We start from the raw sequence: 16,858 nt of genomic DNA on the forward strand, positions 1-16,858 counted from the left end.
TATAGCAACACAAAACAGACTAAGAAAGAAAACTGGTACCAAGAAGTGGGTCTGTTACTATAACAAATGACTGAAAATGGGGAAGCAGCTTTGGAACTGTGTAATTGGGCAGAGGCTGGAAGAGTTTGAAGGAACAAGCTAGAAACAGCTGGTCTTGCTGTAACAATGGAGTATGAAAGACGAGTCTGGTTAGGGCTCAGAGGAAGAAAATAACTATAGAGAAAGGCTGAAACTTTTTAGAGATTACTGAAGTGGTCATAGTCAGAATATTAGTGAAAATATGAACAGTAAAAGCCATTCTCCTGAGGTCTCAGACAGAAATGAGGAACAAGGTATCGGAAACTGAAGTAATGGCCGTCCTCATTATAAAGTCACAAAGAACTTGGCTTAACTGTGTCCATGCCAGAGGGCTTTATGGAAGGCAGATTTAAGAGCAATGAACCAGGATAGCTGGTGAAAGAAATTGCTAAGCAATATATTCAAGGACCTGCATGGCTGCTTTTAACTGCATATAGTAAAATGAAAGAAGAGATAAATGATTTAAAGATGGAATTTATAAGGAAGAGAGAAGCAATATAAAATTTGCAAAACTCACAGCCTGGCTACGTAAAGAATAAAAAGGTTTGCAAGGGTGCAGCCAAGTGACCCTTTGATAAAGGGGATTAACACAGCCAGAAGGAAGCCAGGTGCAAGTAATCAAGACAACAGGAAAATGACCCTGAAGGCATTTCAGTGACCTTCAAGGCTGCCTCTCTCATCACAGGCCCAGGGCTCCAGGAAAGCAGAATGGTTTGGGGTGACTCCTCAGTGTGCTCTACAGAGGACCAGTGAGCAGAGCCACCTCAGGACTCTGCTCCTTGAATTCCAGCATCACTCTCCTTGGCTGCTTCAGCTGTGGCTCCAGGGAGCCCAGGTGCAGCTCAACCTGCTGCTCTGGAAGGTACAAGCTATAAACTTTGGTGGCACTAATTCTGTAGGCACATGCTGTGAGGCCATGGCAGCCTCCCCTTAGATTTCAAAGGATGTTGCGGACAACCAGAGGGCCTAGGCAAAGATTTGTCTTGGGGTAGAGCTGCCACAGAGAGCGCCTAGGAGGACAATGCCCAGCAGAAGTGTGGAGTCACGGCCATAGCAGAGAGTCCTCACTAGGCCTAGGGGAGTCCTTCAGGGTGGGGATGCCCCCAAGTCCTAGAACTATACAACTACCAGGCATGCAACTCCAGCCCAGGAGAGCTATGGGCATGCAGCATGCAACTCGAGCCTAGGAGCTATGGACATGAGATTCCAACCTGTGGAATCTCTAAGCCTAGCAAAGCCATGGGGGCAAGGCTGTTCCTGAGGCCTCAGGGTTCCAAACCCTTCATCAGTATGCCCAGAAAGTAGGACATGGAGTCAAAGAAGATTATCCTCAAGTCTTAGGATTTAGTATTGTTTACCTCGTCGAGTTTTAGACTTGTTTGGGGCCTGCTACTCCTTTCTTCTTGCCTATTTCTCCCTTTTGGAATGGGAATGTCTATCCTCTGCCTGACCTAGCATTGTATTTTGGAAGAAGAGAACTTGTTAATTTCACAGGCTCACAGCTAGAGGGGAATTTGCCTCAGGATGAATTATGCCTTGACTCTCACCCATATCTGATTTAGATGAGACCCTAGACTTTCACCAGAACAAGTTAAGAATTTGGGGCAACTGGGATGGAATGAATATATTTTATGTGTGAGAAAAACATGAATTTGGAGCCAGAGCAGAATGCTGTGTTTCGAGTGTCCCCCAAAGTTCATGTGTTGGAAACATAATACTCAATGCAACAGTGTTGGGAGGTGGGGCCTAATGAGAAGGACTTAGGTCATGAGGGCTCTGCCTTCATGAATGGGCTAATGCCTTTATTGCAGGAGTAGGTTCCTTATAAAAGGATAAGTTCAGCCACCTTTTCTCTCTCTCGCTTTCTCTGGCCCTCTTGTCTTATGCCATAAGATGATGCAGCAAGATGACCCTCACCAGATGCCAGCCATTCAATTTTGGACTTCTGAGCCCCCAGAACTGTGAGAAATAAATTTCTTTTCGTTGTAAATTGCCCAATCTGTCATATTCTAGTATAGCAGCACAAAATGGACTAAGACACTCTAATGTTGTTTCATTAGTAGTAAACTATCTTGGCATTAATGGTTTGCATATCCATGGAAATGTGTTCATGCACACACCGCATTGACCTCAGCAACATGGAGCCAGATTTCATTTTCACAGACCAATCTCATTCAAGCATGTTCACCACCAGGGCCTGAGAGTCATGCTGTGGGCCTTGTTGGGCCTGAGACCTTGCCATCGCAATGTTTACAGCAGTAGTTCTCAATAGTTAGAGCAGGGCGCATCAGAATCATCTAGAGAGCTTGTTAAATCCAGTTCCCAGGTCCTGCCCATAGAGTTTCTGATTCAATAGTGACCCAAGAATTTGCTTGTCTAACAAGTTCCCTCATGGTGCTGGTAATGTTGAGGCTGCCAGTCCTGGAACCACACTTTAAAATCCTCTGGTTTAGATGCAAACATGGACTAAATGGAGAAGTGCTGCAAAGGGAGAAGGTCCTCAGTTAACATTCTACATGGTTCTGGGTCTTGGAATGGCCATTATAGAGTCTGACGGACTCAACTTGCCTGCAACACATGAAGTGTTGACTTAGACCAATATATTATTTTATTATTACCTGTCATAGAATTTATTTCCTATATATTACAGGGTCTAAAGGAATTCTTTTGTGTTCTGTATTATATTTAAGTTTAGGCAATTTTGAACATTTTCTTTAGAAAGGGGAATGTCATTTTATTGTTTTAAAGCAAATGTATCCATTTTCTGCCATGTCACCGCTGTCTTATCAATTATAATAAACACCCTTTATATTGCACTTGGATAATGTTTTTAAGTGAATGAAACTAGAATCAAACCTCACTAGTACTTCACTCATATCAAAGAAAAGCTATTTAAATATATCTTAACTATGGTTTCCTTATCTGCAAAATGGAAGTATCTAAGATAAAATTTCTAGAGTCCTCATGTAGGAAGAAACCTGGATTCATAAGGAATCAGTTCATAGCCTTATTCATTCTTTCTTTATAATTAATCATTATCTCTGGGTTGATGTGGGAAAAAAAATGTTCTTTTTTCATAGTAACACAGGTGTGGATTTTGCATAAGAAGCCCCCTGATCCTGAAAGGAAACAATGCTCCAGGAGCCCTTGACTCGCACTCTGTCACACCACTCCTGCAACATTTTCATTTTATGATTTTTTTTTTCTTTGAGTTGGAGTTTTGCTCTTGTTGCCCAGGCTGGAGTGCAATGGTGCGATCTCGGCTCACTGCAACCTCCGCCTCCCGGGTTCAAGTGATTCTCCAGCCTCAGCCTCCCAAGTAGTTGGGATTACAGGTGCCTGCCACCACATCTGGCTAATTTTTGTATTTTTTTGTAGAGATGGGGTTTCACCATGTTGGCCAGGCTGTTTTCAAACTCCTAACCTCAGGTGATCCACCCGCCTCGGCCTCCCAAAGTGCTGGGATTACAGGTATGAGCCACTGCGCCTGGCCAGATTTGATGATTTTTGAGGTGGCATATGGACAAAGACCATCCTTGTCCTGTATTGAAGCACTTTGGCTCTACCTGGCCAAAGACAGACCTGCTTATGCCTCAGAATCCCCTTTAAGGACTTGTGGCCATGGAAGGGTCTGACCGTAGATGACTCAGCTACATTGGACTAGGTGGACACCCTGAACCCTGACCTCTGTTGGTTAGCTGGAGTCATCTGAGTTGTGTCCTGTTGCTAACTGCACAAGCTGTGCTACCTGCAATGCCTCTCCAGGGACTTGCTTTTGACTGCCACCTCCCCCTGATTCCTTTAGTCACCCCACTTTTGCTCTCTAAGGTTGCTATTTCTGTGTCCCTCTGTCACACAGCTTCTATGTTTTATGGCTACCCAGTGGGGCTCTGTAGTCCTAAGGATCACATTGGAGGTGACCAGGTGCCTGTGATCATGCCTGTCATGATTATAATGATCATGGTGATCCTGTCTAGCACTTTGACAAAGCCAGGAGCCTGCATAAAGTCGCCGCCCCCCCCCCCCCCCCCCCCACCATAGTCAAGGACAGATTCAGGTCTCATGGTGCCTTGAGACTGCTGAGTTAGCTCATAGACTTGGTTGGTCTCTGGAATATATTCTACGTCTTTGCGCATCAATCCATCTAATAATTGGTATCATCCCAGAGGAACGGGTTGAGTAGCCCCATTCCCCTGCATGTCTCTATTGAGGGGCTACTCAATCTGTAACTCAGGATGAGAGGCCAGGCTTTCCCATGCTGCAGCCTTGACTTTGCTCCATGCTTTGCATCCCTTCTTGGGGATTCACCTCCAGGGTGGTCATCAGAGCACAGCCATTTCAGGCACTCTTAGTGATGTTTGCAACCATCTGAGCTGGAAATTGTTCCTAGAGTACCACTAGCTTATTCTAACACTGGTTTCCAGCTTTCTTATACTTGGGTGAACAATATCAAAAAAACCTACTGCCTAATACACTACTGAATTTAAAGTCTTTGGGAAGGAATTTGACAGACATGTGTGCATAAATGCTGACCTAAATTGCCCTAAATCCAGAGAGAACCTGGCTTTTAATTGTTTTTCTTGGCATGCATAAGACTAGCTACTGAGAGCTTTGAACATGTTTATAAGATTCACAACATTGCTGGCTCTTTTCTACAAGGGGCTATATAGTGAAATTTATCTCCATGACTTGATATTGTAACCTCTATCAATATTAGTAGAATATTAATATGTATTATAATTACTATAATACTCATAATTATACATAAAATTATTATATATAAATTTATATGTAAATTACTATTATTATTACAGCTGTGATAAGTGCTTTCTGTACTTTAACTCAGTTACCTTGAGAGGTAATTATTTTTTATCCCCTTTGTGAAATATAGTTCAGAGAAATTAAAAACCTTGGCCAAAGGCATATAAATAATTAGTTGCAGAGAGGCTAGAATTCAGCCTCACTAGTTATTTGCTCTCATATCAAGAACAAGCTCACTAAATATCTTTGAATTTCAAGTACAGTGACTGATCCATAGTAAATGTTCAATACGATTCGTTGACTCCAAAAGCATCCAAGAGATACTGTTTGTATATAACATTTGTGCAAACGTAATCATATGCTGTAAAAGCAGTTTGCTAATAAAAGAATCCTTTTCTGGACACTTTTGTAAAGCTAGAGAGAATGCTCAACCATTGACTTACAAAGCAGTACATCTGCTTATCCTGCCTTGCCACCCCTTCTATTCTGCCTCATGCTTTTTTTTTTTGTGACAGAGTCTCACTCTGTCACCCAGGTGGAGTGCAGTGGTGCGATCTTGGCTCACTGCAACCTCTGCCTCCCAGGTTCAAGAGATTCTCCTGCCTCAGCCTCCCAAGTAACTGGGATTATAGGTGCCTGACACTGTGCCCAGCTAATTTTTTTATTTTAATAGAGACAGGGTTTCACTATGTTGGCCAGGCTGGTTTCAAACTCCTGACCTCAGGTGATCTGCCTGCCTTGGCTGGCCTCCCAAAGTGCTGGGATTACAGGCGTAAGCCACCATGCCCAGCTATTCAGTCTCATGCTTCTTCTGAGGACATTTTCCTGGGCTGATTTTGTGAGATATAGTAGGTTGGTACAAAAGTAATTGTGGGTTTCCCCATTACTTTTAATAGCAAAAATAGCTATTACTTTTGCACCAGCCTAATGTGGCAGGATGGTGAAAGGAAAGAGTACTGGCTTAGAAGGAGGAAGATTCTAGCTACTCATTTAACCACAAGGAGCCTTTGTTTCCTGATATTTAAAATGATGAAATTTTTAAAAATAGGAAGGACTTCTGGTTTCAGCTCCAATATATAAAAAGCTTGGAAGTCAGCACTTTTACCTTACAACAAGAAAAAAACTGGCCAAACTGATTATCAATGGCTTTTCTTAGACTTGTCAGAGAATTGAGGTCACAGGGAAAACCACCATCTCAAAATCTAGAGAGACAGGTGAATGCAGGAAATCATAGCTGAGATCTCCTTCCTGAAAGCAGAAGCGACAATGCCATACATTCAAATGTAGTAACTCTGAAGGATTGCTGGAAGCAGTGCACAAAGTAGTGTGAGAGTGAGAAACTCCTGGGAGCCACAGTCAGGGACCCTACATTTTGTTTAGGTTTTACCTCCAGCTACCCCACCAGGTTCTTATGATGAAAACCCAAGAAGTGCTCTCATGCTTCCAGCAGGGGAGGGGGAAAGTGACCACTTTGAACCAGATCCAGAATGTTCTCCATAACAAGGCCTACCACAGCAAGTGAAAAGATTGATAAGAGCCTCATCCAATATGAGGGGAGAGAAATAACCGAACTCCAGCTTCCTCTAGCCTTCCTGTGTCACCTAAGGGGAAACAAAATAGTTGAGAAACACTTGTAAAGGCCACCCCAGGGACACAGGCCTGAAAGAGACTTAACCATATGATAACAGAATGCTCCCACTACCCTTATACCCTGCCACCACATCAACAGGTGTCCAGTGTAATAGCCGAAGGTTAGAGCTGAAAGAGCTGCAAGCCTTAGACTATATAAGAAGGAATGTTTAGGGAAACCCAAAGACAACAGCAGAGACAGAAACAAGGATACTAGTGGAAATTGAAGACTTTGACACCTACAACTACAGCAAACATTAAACACAGCCCAACTCCTAGCCAAATTAATGTAAAAACTCACACTAAAGGTCTGTTTATCTCAGCTTCTATTACTTAATACATCGTGTCTGCTTTTCAACCAAATATTACAAGTCATGCTAGTAGGAGAAAAAAAACATAGTCTGAAGAGACAAAGAACCAGACTCAGATATGGCAGAGATTTTGGAATTATCAGACCAGGAATTTAAAATAATTACGATTAAAAAGTCAAACTCACAGAAGTAGAGTAGAATGGTGGTTACCAGAGGCCATAGGAGGGTGGGTAGATGGGGAAAGGGGAGATATTGGTAAACAAGTACAAAGTTTCGGTTAGATATGAGGAATAAGTTCTGGTATTCTATTGCACAGCGTGGTGACTGTAGTTAACATTAATGTATTGTATGTCCCAAAATAGCTAAGAGAGGATTTTAAATGTTCTCACTGCAAAAAAATGATAAATATTTGAGGTGATAGATATGCTAATTAGCCTGATTTGATCATTTCACAATGTATACATGTACAGAAACATCACATTGTACTTCATAAATATATACAATTAATATTTTTCAGTTAAAAATAAAATAAAATTTAGTGATGGCTAATATGCTAAGATCTCTAATGGAAAAAGTAGACAACATTCCAAGTATAGATGGGTAATGTAATCAGAGAAGTGGAAACTTACAAAGAACCTTTTAAAATGCTAAAAATAAAACAAAAAAAAAAAATGGTACCAGAAAGGAAGAATGCCTTGAATGGCCTCATCAATAGATTGGATGAAGCTGAGGAAGGAATCAGTGAACGTGAAGATAATGTCAGTAGAAATGTCCCAAAATGAGATGCAAAGAAAAAAAGAGTGAAAAGAAAATAGAACAGAATATCTAAGAACTATGGAACATTTTCAAAAAATATAACATACACATACTGGAATACCAAAAGGAGAAGAAAGAGATAATGGAACTGAAAAAATATTTGAAATAATAATGACCAATAATTTTTCAAGATTAAGGAGACACCAAACCACAAATCCAAGAAACTCAGAGAACACCAAGTAGGGTAAATACCAAGAAATCTGTACCTGGGTATATCAAATTCATACTACAGAAAGCCAAAGATGAAGAGAAAACCTTAAAAGTAGCCAGAGAGGGGAAAAAACAAACCATACAAACAAGAAGAAAGTGAAGTAAAATATTTAAAATATTGAAAGAAAAAATCCCAGCAATCTAGGATTCTATATCCAGAGAAATTCACTTCAAAATGAAAGAGAAATAAAGACTTTATCAGGCAAACAAAAAATGAGGAATTCATTACCAGTAGTTCTGACCTATAGGAAATGTTTTTTAAAAGTTCTTCAGAAAGAAGTAAAGTCATTTAGGCCAGAAACTCAGATAATCAACATAAAGAAAGGAGTGTCAGAGAAAGAATAAATAGAGATAAAATAAAACTTTTTCTTTCTTTCTTTCTTTTTTTTTTCTTTTGAGATGGAGTCTCACTCTGTCGCTGGAGTACAATGGCATGATCTCAGCTCACTGTACCCGTCGCCTCCCGGGTTCAAGTGATTCTCCTGCCTCAGCTTCCTGAGTAGCGGGGATTACAGGCCCCTGCCCCAACACCCAGCTAATTTTTGTATTTTTAGTAGAGATGGGGTTACACCATGTTGGTCAGGCTGGTCTCAAACTCCTGACCTCATGATCCGCCCACCTTGGCCTCCCAAAGAACTGGGATTACAGGCATGAGCCACCACGCCCAGCCCTATTTCTTATTCTTAATTCCTCTAATAGATTAATTGTTCAAAGTAAAAATAGGAACTGTGTATTGGGTGATTATGTTATATGGATAACTGCAATGAATGATAGCAGTATTATAAGAAATGGGAGGGAGGAGTTGAGATTTCTGTTATAAGGTACCTATAATACCAATAATGGTGTATATTGTTATTTGAGAATGGACTTGGATTAGTTATGGATGTATTTTGCACACAGTAGAGAAACCACTAGAAATAATTGTAAAGGAGCCTAACTGATACAGTAATAGAGGAGAGAAAATGGAATCTCATAAAATACCCAGTTAAAACCAGAGAAGGCAGAGAGAGAGAGAAAGAGAGAGAGAGATGCAAGGAAAGTGCAACAAATAGAAAATAGTTACATCCATGGTAGATATTAATCCAACTATATCAATAATCACTTCAAACGTGAATGGTCTAAATATAAAAATTAAAACACAAAGATTATCAGAGTGGATTAATTTTCAAAAACAAGACGCAATTATATGTTGTTACAGATATATCAACAGTAAAGATTTGGAAAAAGATATTCCATACTAACACTAATCAAAAGAAAGCTGGACCACCTATATTAATTTCAGACAAAGTGGACTTCAGAACAAGGAAAATTGTCAGGGATAAGAAAGGGTATTTGGCTTGGCACAGTGGCTCATAGCTGTAATTCCAGCACTTTGAGAGCCCAAGGTAGGAGGATTGCTTGAGCCAAAAGCTCGAGATCAGCTTGGGCAACAAAGTGACACCCTATCTCTACCAAAAAAAAAAATAGCCAGATGTAGTGGTATGCACCTGTAGTCCCAGCTACTTGGAGGCTGAGGAGGGAGGATCGCTTGAGCCTAGAAGTTCAAAACCAGCTTGGGTAACATGATGAAACCCCATCTCTATAAATAATTTAAAAATTAGCCGGGCATAGTAGCATGCTCCTGTAGTCCCAGCTACTCCAGAGGCTGAGATGAGAAAATTGCTTGAGCCCAGGAGGTCAGTGCTGCAATGAGCCATGATCTCTCCACTGCACTCCAGCCTGGGCAACAGAGTGAGACTCTGCCTCCAGAAAAGAAAGAAAGAAAGAAAGGGCATTACATAATGATAAAAGGGTCAGTTATTCAGGAAGATATCCTTGATACGTATGCATCTAACAAAAGAGCATCAAAATATATGAGACAAAAACTGATAGAACTACAAAGAGAAATCAACAAATTGACCATTATAGTTAAAGAGTTTGATACATCTCTTCTAGTATCTGATAGATCAAGCAGGCTTAAAATTGGTAAAGACATAATTGACCTGAAAGTTCCATTCATCAGCTTGCTCTAAATGACATGTATAGAATACTTCATCCAACCACAACAGAGTATATATTCTTCTTGACATCACATGGAACATTCACCAAAATACACCACATGCTGAACCATAAAAGACTCCAAAATAAATTTGAATTATACAGTCTATGCTCTCAAACCACAATGAATTAAACTAGAAATTAATAACAGAAAGATAGTATGGAAAATTCCAAAATATTTGCAGATTAAATAACACAATACTAAATAACACATGGGTCAAAGAAGAAACTCCAGAGAAGTTTTAAAATAATTTAAATGAAAATGAAAATACAATTTATCAAAATTTCTGGGATGCAGCAAAAGCAGTGCTTAGAGGGAAATTTATAGCATTGAATGCATATATTAGAAAAGAAGAAAGGTCTAAAATCAATAATCTAAGAATCCGCCTGAGGAAACTAGAAAAGGAAGAGTAGTTCATGCCTACAACAAACAGAAAATAAATAATAGAAATTTTGGCAAACATCGATGAAATTAAAAATAGGAAATCAGTAGAGGAAACACAATGAAACCAAAAGCTGGTTCTTTGAAAAGATCAAGAAATTTAATAAACCTGTAGCCAGACTAACCAAGAAAAAAAAAAAGAGAGAAAACACAAATTACTAATATTATAAAAGAAAATTGGGCTAGGCTTAGTGACTCACACCTGTCATCCCAGCATTTGGAAGGCTGAGGTAGGAGGATCACTTGAGGCCAAGAGTTCAAGACCAGCCTGGGCAACATAATGAGACCCCATCTCTACAAAAATTTGAAAATTAGCCAGGCATCATGGCACGTGCCTGTAGTCCTAGCTACTCAGGAGGCTAAGGCAAGAGGATTGCTTAAGCCCAGGAGTTAGAGGTTATAGTGAGCTATGATTGTGCTACTGCATTCCAGCCTGGGTCACAGAGTGAGGCCCTGTCTCCCTAAAAAAAAAAAGAGAGAAAAGAAAATGAGATCATCATTACTAATCCCATGGATATAAAAAGAAAAGGCTACAAACAATTCTATGCCCACAAATTTGGATAAATTAGATGAAGTGGACTAATTCTTTGAAAGATGCAAACTATACCAAAACTCGCACAAGGAGAAATAGATGAACTGAATAGGCCTATATCATTTTAAAATTTCAATCAATAGTTAATAACCTTCCAAAAAAGGAAGCACCAAGTCCAGATAGTTTCACTGGTGAATTCTACCAAATATTTAAAGAAGAAATGATACCAGTTCTCTACAATCTCTCCCAGAAAATAGAAACAGAGGGAGTACTTGCAAATTCATTCATTGAGGCCAGCATTACACTCATAGAAAAACCAGAAAGACAAAGTGGGATGACTGTCACTGCCCAATTTCAAGATTTACCATATGAAGACATTACAAGAAAAGGAAATTGTAGACCAAAATCTCTCAAAAACATAAATCCAAAAATCCTCATCAAAATATTAGCAAATCAAATCCAACAATGTATAAAATGAATTATACACCACAATCAAGTGAGATTTATTCCAGAGATGAAAGACTGGCTCAACAATTAAAAATCAATTTATGTAAATAATCTCATCAAGAGGCAAAAGAAGAAAGTCCTATGATCATATCAGTAGACGTAGCAGAAGCATTTGGCAAGGTCCAGCATGCATTCATGTAAAACTCTCAGCAAAGTAGGAACAGAAGGGAATTTCCCAACTTGATAAAGAGGCCTATGGAAAGCCTACAACTAGCATACTTAATGGTGAGAAACTAGATGATTTCCCTCTAAGATGAGGAAGAAGGAAATAATGTCCTCTCTCACCACTTCTATTTCACATTGTACAGGGAAGTCCTCGCTAGTGCAGCAAGATAGGAAATAAAAGCTATATGGATTAGAAAGAAAAATTAAAACCATCTTACATGATTGTATGGAAAATCTCACAGAATCAACATAAACTCATGGAAATAATAAGTGATTATAGCAAGGTTGGAAGATACAAAGTAAATATACGAAAGTCGATTGTTACCAGTAATGAACCACTGGAATTTGAAATTAAAACACAATACCATTTACAGTTACACCAGAAAAATATAAATACTTAGGCATAAATCTATCAAAATATGTACAGGATCTATGCAGAGAAAAGAGATATAAATTAATGGAAAGATTATTCCATATTCATAGATTGGAAGATTCAATATCATTAATATGTCCAGTCTTCCTGACTTGATCTATAAATTAAACACAATCTCAACTAAAATCTCAGCAAGGTACTTTGTGTAAATCAACAAGCTGATTCTACAGTTTATGTGGAAAAGCAAAAGACCTACAATAAATACAACACTGAAAGACAAAGTTGGAGGACTGACAGTGCCCAATTTCAAGACTTACTGTAAAGCTGCAGTAATAAATACAGCATGGTACTGGTGAAAGAATAGGTACATAGGTCAATGGAACAGAATACAGAGCCCACAAATAGACCCCCAAACAAATACAGTCAACTGATCCATGACAAAGGACCAAAGGCAATTCAATAGAGAAAGGATAGTCTTTCCAACAAATGGTTGTGGAACAATTGGATTTTCATATGCAAAAAAAAATAGACACAGACACAGAACATACAATACACCTTTTAGAAAAATTAATTCAAAATGGATCTTAGGCCTAAATGTAAAATGCAAAACTATAAGACTTTGAGAAGATAACACAGGAAAAAAATCTAGGTTTACTTGTATTTGATGATGCGTTTTTAGATATGGTACCAAAAGCATGATCCGTGAGAGAAAATATAAATAAGGTAGATTTTATTGAAATTAAAAACTGCTATGGAAAAGATACTGTTAAGAGAATGAAGCCAGGGGCAGTGGCTCAAGCCTGTAATCCCAGCACTTTGGGAGGCCGAGACAGGCGGATCATGAGGTCAGGAGATCCAGACCATCCTGGTTAACACGTTGAAACCCCGTCTCTACTAAAAAATACAAAAAATTAGCCGGGTGTGGTGGCAGGTGCCTGTAGTCCCAGCTACTCAGGAGGCTGAGGCAGGAGAATGGCGTGAACCCGGGAGGCAGAGCTTGCAGTGAGCCGAGATCACGCCACTGCACTCCAGCCTGGGCGACAAAGTGAGACAACGTCTCAAAAAAAAAAAAAAAAGAGAGAGAGAGAATGTAAAAACAAGCCAGACTTGGAGAAAATATTTGCAAACACATATATCTGATAAAGGACTTGTATCCAAAATATACTTAAATATATTTAAAATATACTTAAAACTCAACCACAAGAAAACAACTCATTAAAAAGGCAAAAGATCTGGATTAACTTATGTAATTAATTACATATGTAATTAATTAATTCCTACTAAGGAAAACTTACAGATGGCAAATATGCATATAAAAAGGAGCTCATCATCTCATCACGTGTCATCAGAGAATTAAAGCAATAATGAGTTAACACTATACACCTATTAGAATAGCTAAAATTCAAAAAATTGACAATACCAAATACTGATGACAATGTGGAGTAGCAGGAACTCTCGTTGTTGGGAATGCAAATAATGGTAAAGCTATTTTTGAAGGCTGTTTGGCAGTCTCCCATACAGCTAAACATAGGCTTACTATATAATTGCTCTACCGGGTATTTACCCAGTTAAATTGAAAACCTACATTCACACAAAAACCTGCATGCAAATATTTACAGCACCTTTATTCATAATCGCCCAAAACTGGTAGCAACCAAGATATCCTTTAAAAGCTGGATAAATAAACTGTGGTACACTCATGCAATAGAATACTATTCAATAATAAAAAGAAATAAGCTATCATGTCATGAAAAGACATGGATGAACTTTGGTGAAACAAGTCATAGTGAAACAAACCAGTATGAAAAAGCTACATACTGTATGGTTCCAATTATATGACATTCTGAAAACCACAAAACTATAGAGACAGTAAAACAATCAATGGTTTGGGGGGAAGAGAGGAAAATAAATAGGTCAGGAATTTTAGACTGGTAAAATTAGTTTGTGTAATATTGTATTTGTGAGTACAATATATTATGCATTTGTCAAATGTCATAGACCTGTACGGCACAAAAACCAGACTTTAAAATATGAACATGTTTAAGAATCATTTAGGAGGTTGGGGGATTCCAGGGAGAAATGCAGACTGTGCAAGAGGATCTAACTGCCTGAAAAATATGGAAAACAACCTCACTGAAGGGTAGAGAGGGAAAAAGTATCATCCCCTCTCTAAGTAACTTTGGAAATGAACAGAGTCTGTAAGAGGAAGGCATTAGACCTAATACCATAAAAACCCTAGAAGAAAACCTAGGTGGTACCACCATTCAGGACATAGGCATGGGCAAGGACTTTATGTCTAAAACACCAAAAGCAACGGCAGCAAAAGCCAAAATTGACAAATGGGATATGATTAAACTAAAGAGCTTCTGCACAGCAAAAGAAACTACCATCAGAGTGAACAGGCAACCTACAGAATGGGAAAAAATTTTTGCAATCTACTCATCTGACAAAGGGCTAATATCCAGAATCTACAAAGAACTCAAACAAATATGCAAGAAAAAAACAAACAACCCCATCAAAAAGTGGGCAAAGGATATGAACAGACATTTCTCAAAAGAAGACATGCATACAGCCAACAGACACATGAAAAAATGCTCATCATCACTGGCCATCAGAAAAATGCAAATCAAAACCACAATGAGATACCATCTCACACCAGTTAGAATGGCAATCATTAAAGAGTCAGGAAACAACAGGTGCTGGAGAGGATGTGGAGAAATAGGAACACTTTTACACTGTTGGTGGGATTGTAAACTAGTTCAACCATTTTGGAAAACAGTATGGCGATTCCTCAAGGATCTAGATCTAGATGTACCCTATGACCCAGCCATCCCACTACTGGGTATATACCCAAAGGATTATAAATCATGCTGCTATAAAGACACATGCACACATATGTTTATTGCGGCACTATTCACAATAGCAAAGTCTTGGAATCAACCCAAATGTCCATCTGTGACAGACTGGATTAAGAAAATGTGGCACATATACACCATGGAATATTATGCGGCCATAAAAAAGGATGAGTTTGCGTCCTTTGTAGGGACATGGATGCAGCTGGAAACCATCATTCTTAGCAAACTATCACAAGAACAGAAAACCAAACACCGCATGTTCTCACTCATAGGTGGGAACTGAACAATGACATCACTTGGACTCGGGAAGGGGAACATCACACATCGGGGCCTATCGTGGTGGGGGAGGGGGGAGGGATTGCATTGGGAGTTATACCTGATATAAATGACGAAGTGATGGGTGCTGACGAGTTGATGGGTGCAGCACACCAACATGGCACAAGTATACATATGTAACAAACCTGCACGTTATGCACATGTACCGTAGAACTTAAAGTATAATAATAAAAAAATAATAATAATAATAAATAAAAAATAAAAAATTAATAAAAAAGAAAAGTTGGAGGCTCAACATAGATTTTGCCAAACTTTTATTTTACCAAATAATGGCTTCAAAAATAAAAATTGATAGCTACTAAAAAAAAAAAAAAAAAAAGAGGAAGGCAATAGGAACTGCACAAAAGCACTGTATTCCACTTGATAAAATTGTTCCCCATGGGGATACAAGTTAACAGTTACCATACTGCTGTGTATGTATACAGGAATTGAACAATTAAGTAAATAGCAGCCAGGTTACTTACTGTTGGAATGGGAGTTTGCAGAAAAGCAAGGGATGGAAATTAGAAAAAAAAGTAGGAAGTGCACTTATAGTAATATGTGTAAAAGCTTTGTACGCTTAATGTATTGTCATTTATGCATATTATTTTTACCCTGAAGGTATTATTTATTATAAAGGATTATTATTTTCACATTCTTTTATGCATAATTCAGATCATGTACTTAAAGAGGACATGGACTAATTCAAAAAGCTCAGAATATTTTCAGATACAACTTTTTAACAAGTATGCCCATCTTCTGAAGTGGTCCTTTAAATTTGTGTAGATAGATTATGTTCTGTGGTCTGTAGGAGCTGTGTACATCAGAGCAGCTATTATAAATACCTAAAGCAAAAGAAATGGTTTATTTAGAAAATAAAGTATAGATATATGTTAACTGCTCCTATGTGATGTCAAAAGTGGAAAGAAGGTAGAAAATTCTTATTTTATGTGGGATACTATAAATACCTGGGTGTTTTCAAATAGTCACGTTTTTAGCACAGCATAGTTCAAGCATCTGGGTATTTGAATTTTTCCCTTTCCAGCTGGTAATCTTGATATGTTATAGATGTAGGCAAAGCCTCAAAGTTAAATCATTTCCAAATGCTTTGAACAGCATTTAACTGGAAATAAAATTTCATTCAACATCACCCTCTCCACCTTCTTTTATGTGCAGTTACTTTCCATATCTGCAGCAGGTAGACAGGAGGGTGCCAAAAAAGAATCCTTCTCTTACTCCACAAATCAGTAGAAGGCCTGATGACTACATCCCCAGAACTTGGGTTTCAGACACACTATTAACTTGCCTCAATACAGTGCAAATAATTTTCCATAATTTTCCAGATTGAAGCATTGCTCTATTTAAATCAAACTTCCTGCCTATTAATAGCTGTGAAATACTAGAAAATATTACTGGGCCAATAAAGCATTGTGTCTGCTCAAATCTTTTTAAAATGAGGCAAGACACAAATACATACATACTTAAATACATATGTACATAACATTGCAGAATCTCCTTTAAAAGTTTAAATAACAAAATCAGCCATCTAGATTTATGTGGAGATTAAAAAAGTGAACCAATTGAAAATCTAAGGAATCTTTGTATGCCAACATTCCATTTCCATACTTTCTTCTTCTTCTTTTTTTTTTGAGACAGAGTCTTGCTCTGTTGCCCAGGCTGGAGTGCAGTGGCACAATGTCGGCCCACTGCAACCTCCGCTTCCCAGGTTCAAACAACTCTCACGCCTCAGCCACCCAAGTAGCTGGGATTCCAGGCATGTGCCACCTCACCCAGCTAATGTTTGTATTTTTGATAGAGATGGGCTTT

At 38.7% G+C, this 16,858-nt stretch overlaps 1 protein-coding gene across 1 annotated transcript in view; it reads left to right on the forward strand.

Moving 5' to 3' along the window:
* RNF175 (ring finger protein 175) overlaps nt 1-16,858 on the forward strand; it is a 50,753-nt gene that overhangs the window by 12,064 nt on the left and 21,831 nt on the right. The window lies entirely within an intron of this gene.

This window comes from Piliocolobus tephrosceles, chromosome 3 (genome assembly GCF_002776525.5).
Source record: "Piliocolobus tephrosceles isolate RC106 chromosome 3, ASM277652v3, whole genome shotgun sequence".
NCBI lineage: Eukaryota > Metazoa > Chordata > Mammalia > Primates > Cercopithecidae > Piliocolobus > Piliocolobus tephrosceles.